The sequence below is a fragment of the Rhipicephalus microplus genome, unplaced genomic scaffold (assembly GCF_043290135.1).
Source record: "Rhipicephalus microplus isolate Deutch F79 unplaced genomic scaffold, USDA_Rmic scaffold_115, whole genome shotgun sequence".
Taxonomy (NCBI): domain Eukaryota; kingdom Metazoa; phylum Arthropoda; class Arachnida; order Ixodida; family Ixodidae; genus Rhipicephalus; species Rhipicephalus microplus.
The window spans coordinates 370,001-382,500 of record NW_027464687.1 but is presented as its reverse complement, the minus strand read 5'-3'; the positions used below and the strand labels follow the sequence as shown (position 1 = coordinate 382,500).

The following is a 12,500-nucleotide window of genomic DNA, read 5'->3' as shown; positions in this document are numbered from 1 at the left end:
CGGTTCGGACTTTGCACTTTTTGGCTCACCCCGGCTGGCGGCCCACTCACTCGATCGCCAGGTCTGTTTGCCCCGGTGGTTCCACCGCCAGGCTTAAGCGCGAACTTTTTTTGTTTGTTTTCTTTTGATTAAGCGCAAGCTTTTTTCTTTGTTTTCTTTTGATTAAGCGCGGGCTTTTTTCTTTGTTTTTTTTTTTTATTTCGCCCCGGCAGACGCGGTTTTTGCGCCGCCCCGGCTGACGCGGTTTTTGCCGCCCCGGCTGACGCAGTTCGGACTTAGCACTTTTCGGCTGTGCCTGGCTGGCGGCCCACTCACTCGATCGCCATGTCTGTTTGCCACAGTTTTCCCGGTGGTGCCGCACCCGGGCTCGCCCCGGCTGACGCAGTTTTCGCGCCGCCCCGGCTGACGTGGTTTCGTGCCGCCCCGGCAGACGCGGTTTTCGCGCCGCCCCGGCTGACGCGGTTTCGTGCCGCCCCGGCAGACGCAGTTCGGACTTAGCACTTTTCGGCTGTGCCTGGCTGGCGGCCCACTCACTCGATCGCCATGTCTGTTTGCCACAGTTTTCCCGGTGGTGCCGCACCCGGGCTCGCCCCGGCTGACGCAGTTTTCGCGCCGCCCCGGCTGACGCGGTTTCGTGCCGCCCCGGCAGACGCGGTTTTCGCGCCGCCCCGGCTGACGCGGTTTCGTGCCGCCCCGGCAGACGCAGTTCGGACTTAGCACTTTTCGGCTGTGCCTGGCTGGCGGCCCACTCACTCGATCGCCATGTCTGTTTGCCACAGTTTTCCCGGTGGTGCCGCACCCGGGCTCGCCCCGGCTGACGCAGTTTTCGCGCCGCCCCGGCTGACGCGGTTTCGTGCCGCCCCGGCAGACGCGGTTTTCGCGCCGCCCCGGCTGACGCGGTTTCGTGCCGCCCCGGCAGACGCAGTTCGGACTTAGCACTTTTCGGCTGTGCCTGGCTGGCGGCCCACTCACTCAATCGCCATGTCTGTTTGCCACAGTTTTCCCGGTGGTGCCGCACCCGGGCTCGCCCCGGCTGACGCAGTTTTCGCGCCGCCCCGGCTGACGCGGTTTCGTGCCGCCCCGGCAGACGCGGTTTTCGCGCCGCCCCGGCTGACGCGGTTTCGTGCCGCCCCGGCAGACGCAGTTCGGACTTAGCACTTTTCGGCTGTGCCTGGCTGGCGGCCCACTCACTCGATCGCCATGTCTGTTTGCCACAGTTTTCCCGGTGGTGCCGCACCCGGGCTCGCCCCGGCTGACGCAGTTTTCGCGCCGCCCCGGCTGACGCGGTTTCGTGCCGCCCCGGCAGACGCGGTTTTCGCGCCGCCCCGGCTGACGCGGTTTCGTGCCGCCCCGGCAGACGCAGTTCGGACTTGGCACTTTTCGGCTGTGCCTGGCTGGCGGCCCACTCACTCGATCGCCATGTCTGTTTGCCACAGTTTTCCCGGTGGTGCCGCACCCGGGCTCGCCCCGGCAGACGCGTTTTTTTTTTTCTTTCGCCCCGGCTGACGCAGTTTTCGCGCCGCCCCGGCTGACGCGGTTTCGTGCCGCCCCGGCAGACGCGGTTTTTTGCGCCGCCCCGGCTGACGCGGTTTTTGCCGCCCCGGCTGACGCAGTTCGGACTTGGCACTTTTCGGCTGTGCCTGGCTGGCGGCCCACTCACTCGATCGCCATGTCTGTTTGCCACAGTTTTCCCGGTGGTGCCGCACCCGGGCTCGCCCCGGCTGACGCAGTTTTCGCGCCGCCCCGGCTGACGCGGTTTCGTGCCGCCCCGGCAGACGCGGTTTTCGCGCCGCCCCGGCTGACGCGGTTTCGTGCCGCCCCGGCAGACGCAGTTCGGACTTAGCACTTTTCGGCTGTGCCTGGCTGGCGGCCCACTCACTCGATCGCCATGTCTGTTTGCCACAGTTTTCCCGGTGGTGCCGCACCCGGGCTCGCCCCGGCTGACGCAGTTTTCGCGCCGCCCCGGCTGACGCGGTTTCGTGCCGCCCCGGCAGACGCGGTTTTCGCGCCGCCCCGGCTGACGCGGTTTCGTGCCGCCCCGGCAGACGCAGTTCGGACTTAGCACTTTTCGGCTGTGCCTGGCTGGCGGCCCACTCACTCGATCGCCATGTCTGTTTGCCACAGTTTTCCCGGTGGTGCCGCACCCGGGCTCGCCCCGGCAGACGCGTTTTTTTTTTTCTTTCGCCCCGGCTGACGCAGTTTTCGCGCCGCCCCGGCTGACGCGGTTTCGTGCCGCCCCGGCAGACGCGGTTTTTTTGCGCCGCCCCGGCTGACGCGGTTTTTGCCGCCCCGGCTGACGCAGTTCGGACTTGGCACTTTTTGGCTGAGCCTGGCTGGTGGCCCACTCACTCGATCGCCATGTCTGTTAGCCACAGTTTTCCCGGTGGTGCCGCACCCGGGCTCGCCCCGGCTGACGCAGTTTTCGCGCCGCCCCGGCAGACGCGGTTTTCGCGCCGCCCCGGCTGACGCGGTTTTTGCCGCCCCGGCTGACGCAGTTCGGACTTGGCACTTTTTGGGCTGAGCCTGGCTGGCGGCCCACTCACTCGATCGCCATGTCTGTTTGCCACAGTCTTCCCGGTGGTGCCGCACCCGGGCTCGCCCCGGCAGACGCGTTTTTTTTTTCTTTCGCCCCGGCAGACGTGGTTCCCCCCCCCCCCCTTTTCGCTCGCCCCGGCTGACGAGGTTTTCGCGCCGCCCCGGCTGACGCAGTTTTCGCGCCGCCCCGGCTGACGCGGTTTCGTGCCGCCCCGGCTGACGCGGTTTTCGCGCCGCCCCGGCTGACGCGGTTTTTGCGTCGCCCCGGCTGACACGGTTCGGACTTGGCACTTTTCGGCTGTGCCTGGCTGGCGGCCCACTCACTCGATCGCCATGTCTGTTTGCCACAGTTTTCCCGGTGGTGCCGCACCCGGGCTCGCCCCGGCTGACGCAGTTTTCGCGCCGCCCCGGCTGACGCGGTTTCGTGCCGCCCCGGCAGACGCGGTTTTCGCGCCGCCCCGGCTGACGCGGTTTCGTGCCGCCCCGGCAGACGCAGTTCGGACTTAGCACTTTTCGGCTGTGCCTGGCTGGCGGCCCACTCACTCGATCGCCATGTCTGTTTGCCACAGTTTTCCCGGTGGTGCCGCACCCGGGCTCGCCCCGGCTGACGCAGTTTTCGCGCCGCCCCGGCTGACGCGGTTTCGTGCCGCCCCGGCAGACGCGGTTTTCGCGCCGCCCCGGCTGACGCGGTTTCGTGCCGCCCCGGCAGACGCAGTTCGGACTTAGCACTTTTCGGCTGTGCCTGGCTGGCGGCCCACTCACTCGATCGCCATGTCTGTTTGCCACAGTTTTCCCGGTGGTGCCGCACCCGGGCTCGCCCCGGCAGACGCGTTTTTTTTTTCTTTCGCCCCGGCTGACGCAGTTTTCGCGCCGCCCCGGCTGACGCGGTTTCGTGCCGCCCCGGCAGACGCGGTTTTTTTGCGCCGCCCCGGCTGACGCGGTTTTTGCCGCCCCGGCTGACGCAGTTCGGACTTGGCACTTTTTGGCTGAGCCTGGCTGGTGGCCCACTCACTCGATCGCCATGTCTGTTAGCCACAGTTTTCCCGGTGGTGCCGCACCCGGGCTCGCCCCGGCTGACGCAGTTTTCGCGCCGCCCCGGCAGACGCGGTTTTCGCGCCGCCCCGGCTGACGCGGTTTTTGCCGCCCCGGCTGACGCAGTTCGGACTTGGCACTTTTTGGGCTGAGCCTGGCTGGCGGCCCACTCACTCGATCGCCATGTCTGTTTGCCACAGTCTTCCCGGTGGTGCCGCACCCGGGCTCGCCCCGGCAGACGCGTTTTTTTTTTCTTTCGCCCCGGCAGACGTGGTTCCCCCCCCCCCCCTTTTCGCTCGCCCCGGCTGACGAGGTTTTCGCGCCGCCCCGGCTGACGCAGTTTTCGCGCCGCCCCGGCTGACGCGGTTTCGTGCCGCCCCGGCTGACGCGGTTTTCGCGCCGCCCCGGCTGACGCGGTTTTTGCGTCGCCCCGGCTGACACGGTTCGGACTTTGCACTTTTCGGCTGTGCCTGGCTGGCGGCCCACTCACTCGATCGCCATGTCTGTTTGCCACAGTTTTCCCGGTGGTGCCGCACCCGGGCTTGCCCCGGCAGACGCGTTTTTTTTTTTTCTTTTCGCCCCGGCTGACGCAGTTTTCGCCCCGCCCCGGCTGACGCGGTTTCGTGCCGCCCCGGCAGACGCGGTTTTTTGCGCCGCCCCGGCTGACGCGGTTTTTGCCGCCCCGGCTGACGCAGTTCGGACTTTGCACTTTTTGGCTGAGCCTGGCTGGCGGCCCACTCACTCGATCGCCATGTCTGTTTGCCACAGTTTTCCCGGTGGTGCCGCACCCGGGCTCGCCCCGGCAGACGCGTTTTTTTTTTCCTTCGCCCCGGCAGACGTGGTTCCCCCCCCCCCCTCCGTCTTTCTTTTTGTTTTTTTTTTTCGCCGCGGCTGAAGTGGATTTTTCGGTGCCTCGACGCCCCGGTAGTCGCGGTTTTTCCGTTTCCGCACGGCCCCGGCTGACGCTGCTCGGTCACAGTCGCCTTTTGTGAGGATTGCAGACTTCTTGAGCGCGGGTGTTTTTTTTTTGTTGTTGTTGTTGTTTTATTACGCATTCGCTCCAGCAGACGCTGTTTAGACTTTTTGTTTCCTCTTTTATCCTGCGACGAGGTGACGAGGTTTATTCGGTGCCCCGCCGCCCCGGCTGAAGTGATTTTTCCTGTCCCGTGCCGCCCCGGCTGACGCGGTTGGGACTTCGCGTTTGTTCGGCCGCCACGGGTTTTGGCGCACTCGCTCGGTTGCTTGTTGTTGCCACTTGTTGCGAACCCAGGTTTCTTGAGCGAGCGCGGGCGTTTTTTCTTCCTTTCTTTCTTTGTTTTATGTGTTAGCGAATCGGCCTTTAATATCACACGAGGACTCACAACCAACAATTTTCAGTTTGAAGTGTAAAAAATCTGCAGGTGTTGACGTAACTGACTTGCCCCGTACCCTTGAGTACATCCATGAAGTTCTCGTAGTACTACTAAATCGCATTATTCCAAGTGGAGAAATTCCCATAAACTTGCAAACCTCTACACGAAAATCGGTGCGCGTGATAAAGTTGAAAATTATCGTCCGATATCAAATGTGCCTTCTATAACACAAATTCTAGGAAAAAAAAAAAAAAACACTTGTTCGCCGTTTTCTGCGCCGTGACTGGCAGCACTCCGGCGAAGCGAAACGGGGTCGATTCGAGCACGATATCGGCGTCTTTCGACGTGCTCGCCGGCGACCGTCGCACGAGTACGTCGCACGAGCGCGTCTGCCGGGGCGCCGTTTGCGAAGCCGACGCAAAAGTGGGAACCGCCGCTCGGATGATCGCCGCTTTCGGCAGAGTGAGTGTTGGCACTCCGGGGAAGCGAAACAGCGTGAATGCGCCCACGAAATCGGCGTATTTTGAAGTGCCCGCCGGCGACCGTCGCACGAGTACGGTAAACCGCGTCAGCCGGGGCGTAGTTCGGGACGCCGACGAAAAAGTGGGAAGCGCAACTCGGATCTTCGCCGTTTTTGCAGGAGTGAGTGGCGGCCCTCCTGCGAGACCAAGAAGCATCGATTCGTGCACGAATTCGGCGCCTTTCGACGTGATCGCCGGCGACCGTCGCTCGAGTAGGGCAAACCGCGTCTGCCGGGGCGGGCTTCGGGACGCCGATGCGAAAGTGGGAAACGCTGCTCGGATGTTCGCCGTTTTTGGCCGAGTGAGTGCTGGCACTCGGGCGAAGCCAAACGGGGCCGATTACGGCACGATATCGGCGTCTTTCGACGTGCCCGGCGGCGACCGTCGCACGAGTACGGTAAACCGCGTCAGCCCGGGCGGAGTTCGGGACGCCGATGCGAAAGTGGAGAACGCCGCTCGGATCTTCGCCGTTTTTGGAGGAGTGAGTGGCGGCACTCCGGAGAAGCCAAGGAGCGCCAATTAGCGCACGATATCGGCGTCTTTCGACGCGCTCGCCGGCGACCGTCGAACGAGTAGGGCAAACCGCGTCTGCCGGGGCGGGGTTTACGACGCCGACGCAAAAGTGGGAACCGCCGCTCGGATGTTGGCCGTTTTTGGCAGAGTGAGTGCTGGCACACCGGCGACGCGAAAGAGCGCGAAAGCGCCCACGAAAGTGGCGTATTTGGACGTGCTTGACGGCGACCGCTGCAGGAGTACGAAAAACCACGTCAGCCGGGGCGAGCGACCCACGGCGGTCTGGGTGCTTATCGCTGCTATTATAGGGGCACCCCGGCAGACGCAGAAAAAAAAAAATTTTTTTCGACCTTCTTTTTTGCTGGTCGAGCTCGGGTAACCCAGGTCGCAATGGGAGCCGCGCACGAAAGCGGCGTCGCGAGACGCGTTCGCGGTCGCTAGTCGCACGAGCTCGGCAACCGCGTCAGCCGGCGCGGAGTTCGGGATGCCGACGGCTAAGTGGGTACCGCTGCTCGGATGTTCGCCGTTTTTGGCCGAGTGAGTGCTGGCACTCCGGCGAAGCGAAACGGGGCCGATTCGGGCACGATATCGGCGTATTTCGACGTGCTCGCCGGCGACCGTCGCACGAGTACGGCAAAGCGCGTCTGCCGGGGCGAGGTTTGCGATGCCGACGAAAAAGTGGGAAGCGCCGCTCGGATCTTCGCCGTTTTTGCAGGAGTGAGTGGCGGCCCTCCTGCGAGACCAAGAAGCATCGACTCGCGCACGATATCGGTGTCTTTCGACGTGCCCGCCGGCCACCGCCGCACGAGTACGGCAAACCGCGTATGCCGGGGCGGGGTTGGCGACGCCGACGCAAAAGTGGGAACCGCCACTAGGATGTTCGCCGTTTTTGGCAGAGTGAGTGCTGGCACACCGGCGACGCGAAAGAGCGCGAAAGCGCCCACGAAAGTGGCGTATTTGGACGTGCTTGACGGCGACCGCTGCAGGAGTACGAAAAACCACGTCAGCCGGGGCGAGCGACCCACGGCGGTCTGGGTGCTTATCGCTGCTATTATAGGGGCACCCCGGCAGACGCAGAAAAAAAAAATTTTTTTTCGACCTTCTTTTTTGCTGGTCGAGCTCGGGTAACCCAGGTCGCAATGGGAGCCGCGCACGAAAGCGGCGTCGCGAGACGCGTTCGCGGTCGCTAGTCGCACGAGCTCGGCAACCGCGTCAGCCGGCGCGGAGTTCGGGATGCCGACGGCTAAGTGGGTACCGCTGCTCGGATGTTCGCCGTTTTTGGCCGAGTGAGTGCTGGCACTCCGGCGAAGCGAAACGGGGCCGATTCGGGCACGATATCGGCGTATTTCGACGTGCTCGCCGGCGACCGTCGCACGAGTACGGCAAAGCGCGTCTGCCGGGGCGAGGTTTGCGATGCCGACGAAAAAGTGGGAAGCGCCGCTCGGATCTTCGCCGTTTTTGCAGGAGTGAGTGGCGGCCCTCCTGCGAGACCAAGAAGCATCGACTCGCGCACGATATCGGTGTCTTTCGACGTGCCCGCCGGCCACCGCCGCACGAGTACGGCAAACCGCGTATGCCGGGGCGGGGTTGGCGACGCCGACGCAAAAGTGGGAACCGCCACTAGGATGTTCGCCGTTTTTGGCAGAGTGAGTGCTGGCACTCCGGCGAAGCGAAAGAGCGCGAATGCGCCCACGAAAGTGGCGTGTTTGGACGTGCTTGACGACGACCACCGCAGGAAAACGAAAAACCACGTCAGCCGGGGCGAGCGACCCATGGCGGTCTGGGTGCTTATCGCTGCTATTATAGGGGCACCCCGGCAGACGCAAAAAAAAAAAAAAATTTTTTTTCGACATTCTTTCTTGCTCGTCGACCTCGGGTGACCCAGGTCGCAGTGGGAGCCGCGCACGAAAGCGGCGTCGCGAGACGGCTTCGCGGTCGCTAGTCGCACGAGCTCGGCAACCGCGTCTGCCGGGGCGGAGTTCGGGACGCCGACGGCTAAGTGGGAACCGCCGCTCGGATGTTCGCCGTTTGTGGCCGAGTGAGTGCTGGCACTCCGGCGAAGCCAAACGGGGCCGATTCCGGCACGATATCGGCGTCTTTCTACGTGCTCGCCGGCGACCGTCGCACGAGTACGGCAAAGTGCGTCTGCCGGGGCGGGGTTTGCGACGCGTACGCAATAGTGAGAACCGTCGCTCGGATGTTCGTCGTCTTTCGCCGAGCCAGTGCTGGCACTCCGGCGAAGCCGAACGGAGCCGATTCGGGCACGATATCGGCGTCTTTCCACGTGCTCGCCGGCGACCGTCGCACGAGTACGGTAAACCGCGTCAGCCGGGGCGGAGTTCGGGACGCCGATGCGAAAGTGGGAAGCGCCGCTCGGATCTTCGCCGTTTTTGGAGGAGTCAGTGGCGGCACTCCGGTGAAGCCAAGGTGCGCCAATTCGCGCACGATATCGGCGTCTTTCGACGTGCCCGCCGGCCACCGTCGCACGAGTACGGCAAACCTCGTCTGCCGGGGCGGGGTTTGCGACGCCGACGCAAAAGTGGGAACCGCCGCTCGGATGTTCGCCGTTTTTGGCAGAGTGAGTGCTGGCACTCCGGCGAAGCGAAAGAGCGTGAATGCGCCCACGAAAGTAGCGTATTTGGACGTGCTTGACGGCGACCGCCGCAGGAGTACGAAAAACCACGTCAGCCGGGGCGAGCGACCCACGGCGGTCTGGGTGCTTATCGCTGCTATTATAGGGGCACCCCGGCAGACGCAGAAAGAAAAAAAAAAAAAAATGGGGACATGGCGTGCGTCACCGTGCGGCTTCGCAGCGTTGCCGAAGTCGCCGAGCCCTTCGACTGAGCCGAACGGCGGACAGGGAACGTTGGTCGGCCGTTCTAACCTGTCGGTGCCACGCCGAGACGTCGTTAAGGAAAACCGCGTCGTGGGCCTCTACGACGCCGTCGAGTCGTTGTACGTTTGGTGTCCAGCGTGTCGGCGGCGAGTAGCGGACACGTCGTTCACGACTTCGGTCTTTCGCAGTCGACGCGAACTTGCGGAGAGTCGTGGTGCCTCACGTTTTCGGCAGAAACCGCGGCGGAATTTTCCCGTGCGTGCGCGCACGACCTCGGTGCTGTGCCGTCAGCGTAGTGTTGCACAAACTCGTGGCCTACCCAAGGTGCGGTACGTTTGCGGCCGTATCCTCGGTGGGAATTTCGTGAGTAGGGTCGCAAATTCTACGACCTCGGCGGGTTTGAGAGCGACGTAGACTTGTGGCACGCTCAACGTGCCACACGTTTCGGGGCACACCCGCGGTGAAATTTTCTCGAGTACGCTCGTATTAGTGCCCAAGGAGGTCTGGGTACTTATCGCTGCTATTATGTGGGGGTTCTCGTGAGCGGCGTACGCGAAAGCGACCGGGTGTCTGATATGCGGCGGGCTTCGGCCTCGTCAAGCGTGTCCTCGGGTCTGCTCCAGGGGAATCCACGGCAGTCGTCTGCAGCCTCATCCGCTTGATGCGTTAGGGGCTGGTTGTCGGACGGTGCCGTTTTACCACGATATCGAGGTGTGTTCCGTGTCGTCCTCGGGCGATTCAGATGCGAAAGCGCCGAAGACGCGGGCGTGACCCGTCGTCTGGCGGCTTTGCAGTCTCGGCTCCGTTGCTAGTTCCGGCCGGTCCACCGACAGTGCAGCGGGCTTGGGCAACCCGCACGGCGCGACCGAGTCGATGCAACGAAAAAGAGCGAGCATGAACGTGCTTCTTGCCGCACGGCTCCCACTCGTCTTTCGGGAAGGTTGTGCCGTAGCGAGCTCGAACGCCGTCATCTCGGAGTGCAAAATAAGCGTGTTGGGGCGCCTGAAGGTGGCCTCCGCCGCACACAGACTGCGTCCGGCCCGCCGAAGGCGAGGACGGACGCGCAGTCGAACGATTACCTGGTTGATCCTGCCAGTAATCATATGCTTGTCTCAAAGATTAAGCCATGCATGTCTAAGTACATGCCGAAATAAGGCGAAACCGCGAATGGCTCATTAAATCAGTTATGGTTCCTTAGATCGTTTCTTCCTACTTGGATAACTGTGGCAATTCTAGAGCTAATACATGCAGTGAGCCTGGAGCCCTTTGGGTAACGGGTGCTTTTATTAGACCAAGATCGATCGGGTTTCGGCCCGTATTGTGTGGTGACTCTGGATAACTTTGTGCTGATCGCATGGCCACGAGCCGGCGACGTTTCTTTCAAGTGTCTGCCTTATCAACTTTCGATGGTAGGTTACTTGCTTACCATGGTTGTTACGGGTAACGGAGAATCAGGGTTCGATTCCGGAGAGGGAGCCTGAGAAACGGCTACCACATCCAAGGAAGGCAGCAGGCGCGCAAATTACCCACTCCCGGCACGGGGAGGTAGTGACGAAAAATAACAATACGGGACTCTTTTGAGGCCCCGTAATTGAAATGAGTACACTCTAAATCCTTTAACGAGGATCAATTGGAGGGCAAGTCTGGTGCCAGCAGCCGCGGTAATTCCAGCTCCAATAGCGTATACTAAAGCTGCTGCGGTTAAAAAGCTCGTAGTTGGATCTCAGTTCCAGACGAGTAGTGCATCTACCCGATGCGACGGCTCGGACTGAACATCATGCCGGTTCTTTCTTGGTGCACTTCATTGTGTGCCTCGAGATGGCCGGTGCTTTTACTTTGAAAAAATTAGAGTGCTCAACGCAGGCGAGTCGCCTGAATAAACTTGCATGGAATAATAGAACAAGACCTCGTTTCTGTTCTGTTGGTTTTTGGAATACGAGGTAATGATTAAGAGGGACGGACGGGGGCATTCGTATTGCGGCGCTAGAGGTGAAATTCTTGGACCGTCGCAAGACGAACTACTGCGAAAGCATTTGCCAAGAATGTTTTCATTGATCAAGAACGAAAGTCAGAGGTTCGAAGGCGATCAGATACCGCCCTAGTTCTGACCATAAACGATGCCAACCAGCGATCCGCCTGAGTTACTCAAATGACTCGGCGGGCAGCTTCCGGGAAACCAAAGTATTTGGGTTCCGGGGGAAGTATGGTTGCAAAGCTGAAACTTAAAGGAATTGACGGAAGGGCACCACCAGGAGTGGAGCCTGCGGCTTAATTTGACTCAACACGGGAAAACTTACCCGGCCCGGACACTGGGAGGATTGACAGATTGAGAGCTCTTTCTTGATTCGGTGGATGGTGGTGCATGGCCGTTCTTAGTTGGTGGAGCGATTTGTCTGGTTAATTCCGATAACGAACGAGACTCTAGCCTATTAAATAAATGCGGGGTTCCCAGCACCTTACAACCTTCTTAGAGGGACAAGCGGCTCCTAGCCGCACGAAACAGAGCAATAACAGGTCTGTGATGCCCTTAGATGTCCGGGGCCGCACGCGCGCTACACTGAAGGAAGCAGCGTGTCTTTATCCCTGTCTGAAAAGACTGGGTAACCCGTGGAACTTCTTTCGTGATTGGGATAGGGGCTTGCAATTGTTCCCCTTGAACGAGGAATTCCCAGTAAGCGCGAGTCATAAGCTCGCGTTGATTACGTCCCTGCCCTTTGTACACACCGCCCGTCGCTACTACCGATTGAATGATTTAGTGAGGTCTTCGGACCGATGTCCGGCGCGGCCTTTCGGTTGCGCCGGTCTGTTGGAAAGATGACCAAACTTGATCATTTAGAGGAAGTAAAAGTCGTAACAAGGTTTCCGTAGGTGAACCTGCGGAAGGATCATTAACGGATTGTGAAGGGTGAGCGCCTCAGCTGCGTCTGCGCCCGACACTTTCTGCCGCTGACCCCGTTTGGACGCGGGGTCGGCTTTTCCCCACGGGGCTGCCTGAATGTGGAGCGGCACCCCGTGACAAATTGTTGCGCCCAGCGGACGCCAACACCGCGACCTTGGACGGTCGGCCAGGTGGCGGACGCGGGTACAAACGGCGCAACGCACTCATAGGTCGGCTTTCGACCCGCCACTGCACCGTGGCTCGAAGCGCTCGAAATGCGCGACCCGACCGCTGCGGGACCGCCTAGTACTGTAAACAGGAGCGGCGGAGCGCGAACGGCGAGTCGTGGTTACGTCGGTAGAAGGCGAGGCTGCGCGTTCCCGAAACGCCAGCCGAGTGCCCTCCCGACCGTTCGAGCGTGCAAGAACGAGACCCGACAATCGCGCGGCGACTGCCAAGTACGAGAGGAACGGCACAAGCGTCGGCGGTCGGTCAAGGAACTGGCGATGTGACGGGTCCGCTGTGCACCAGTGCATACCGTCCCGCCGTCCGCGGCAAGCGCCTCCGCGTCCTCGGGTGACGGAGGCTGCCGGTCGGTTCTTGCAGGCGAGGGATCTCGCTGGCACCGGTTCGCGTTGACGCGCGGCCGGTCATGGCACGGCGATGCGACGGCCGAGGTGCGCAGTACTCGATGGAGGAACCGCACGCTCCGATGACCGTCCCGCCCTCCGCGGCGTATGCGTACCGACCGTAATGGTTGCAGCAGCGCCGGCCGGCTTTTGAATTCGCCACACGAAACACGGTGCGAGATCGCGGTTAGGGGAGCGTCGACG

The 12,500-nt window shown here is 61.9% G+C and overlaps 1 non-coding gene across 1 annotated transcript; it reads left to right on the top strand.

Annotated features, from left to right (window-relative positions):
• Positions 1–9,865: 9,865 nt before the first annotated feature.
• LOC142790498 (small subunit ribosomal RNA) lies at positions 9,866–11,680 on the top strand. Its single transcript, XR_012889556.1, has one exon. It is a non-coding gene; the product is annotated as a small subunit ribosomal RNA (ribosomal RNA).
• The last annotated feature ends 820 nt before the right edge of the window (positions 11,681–12,500 follow it).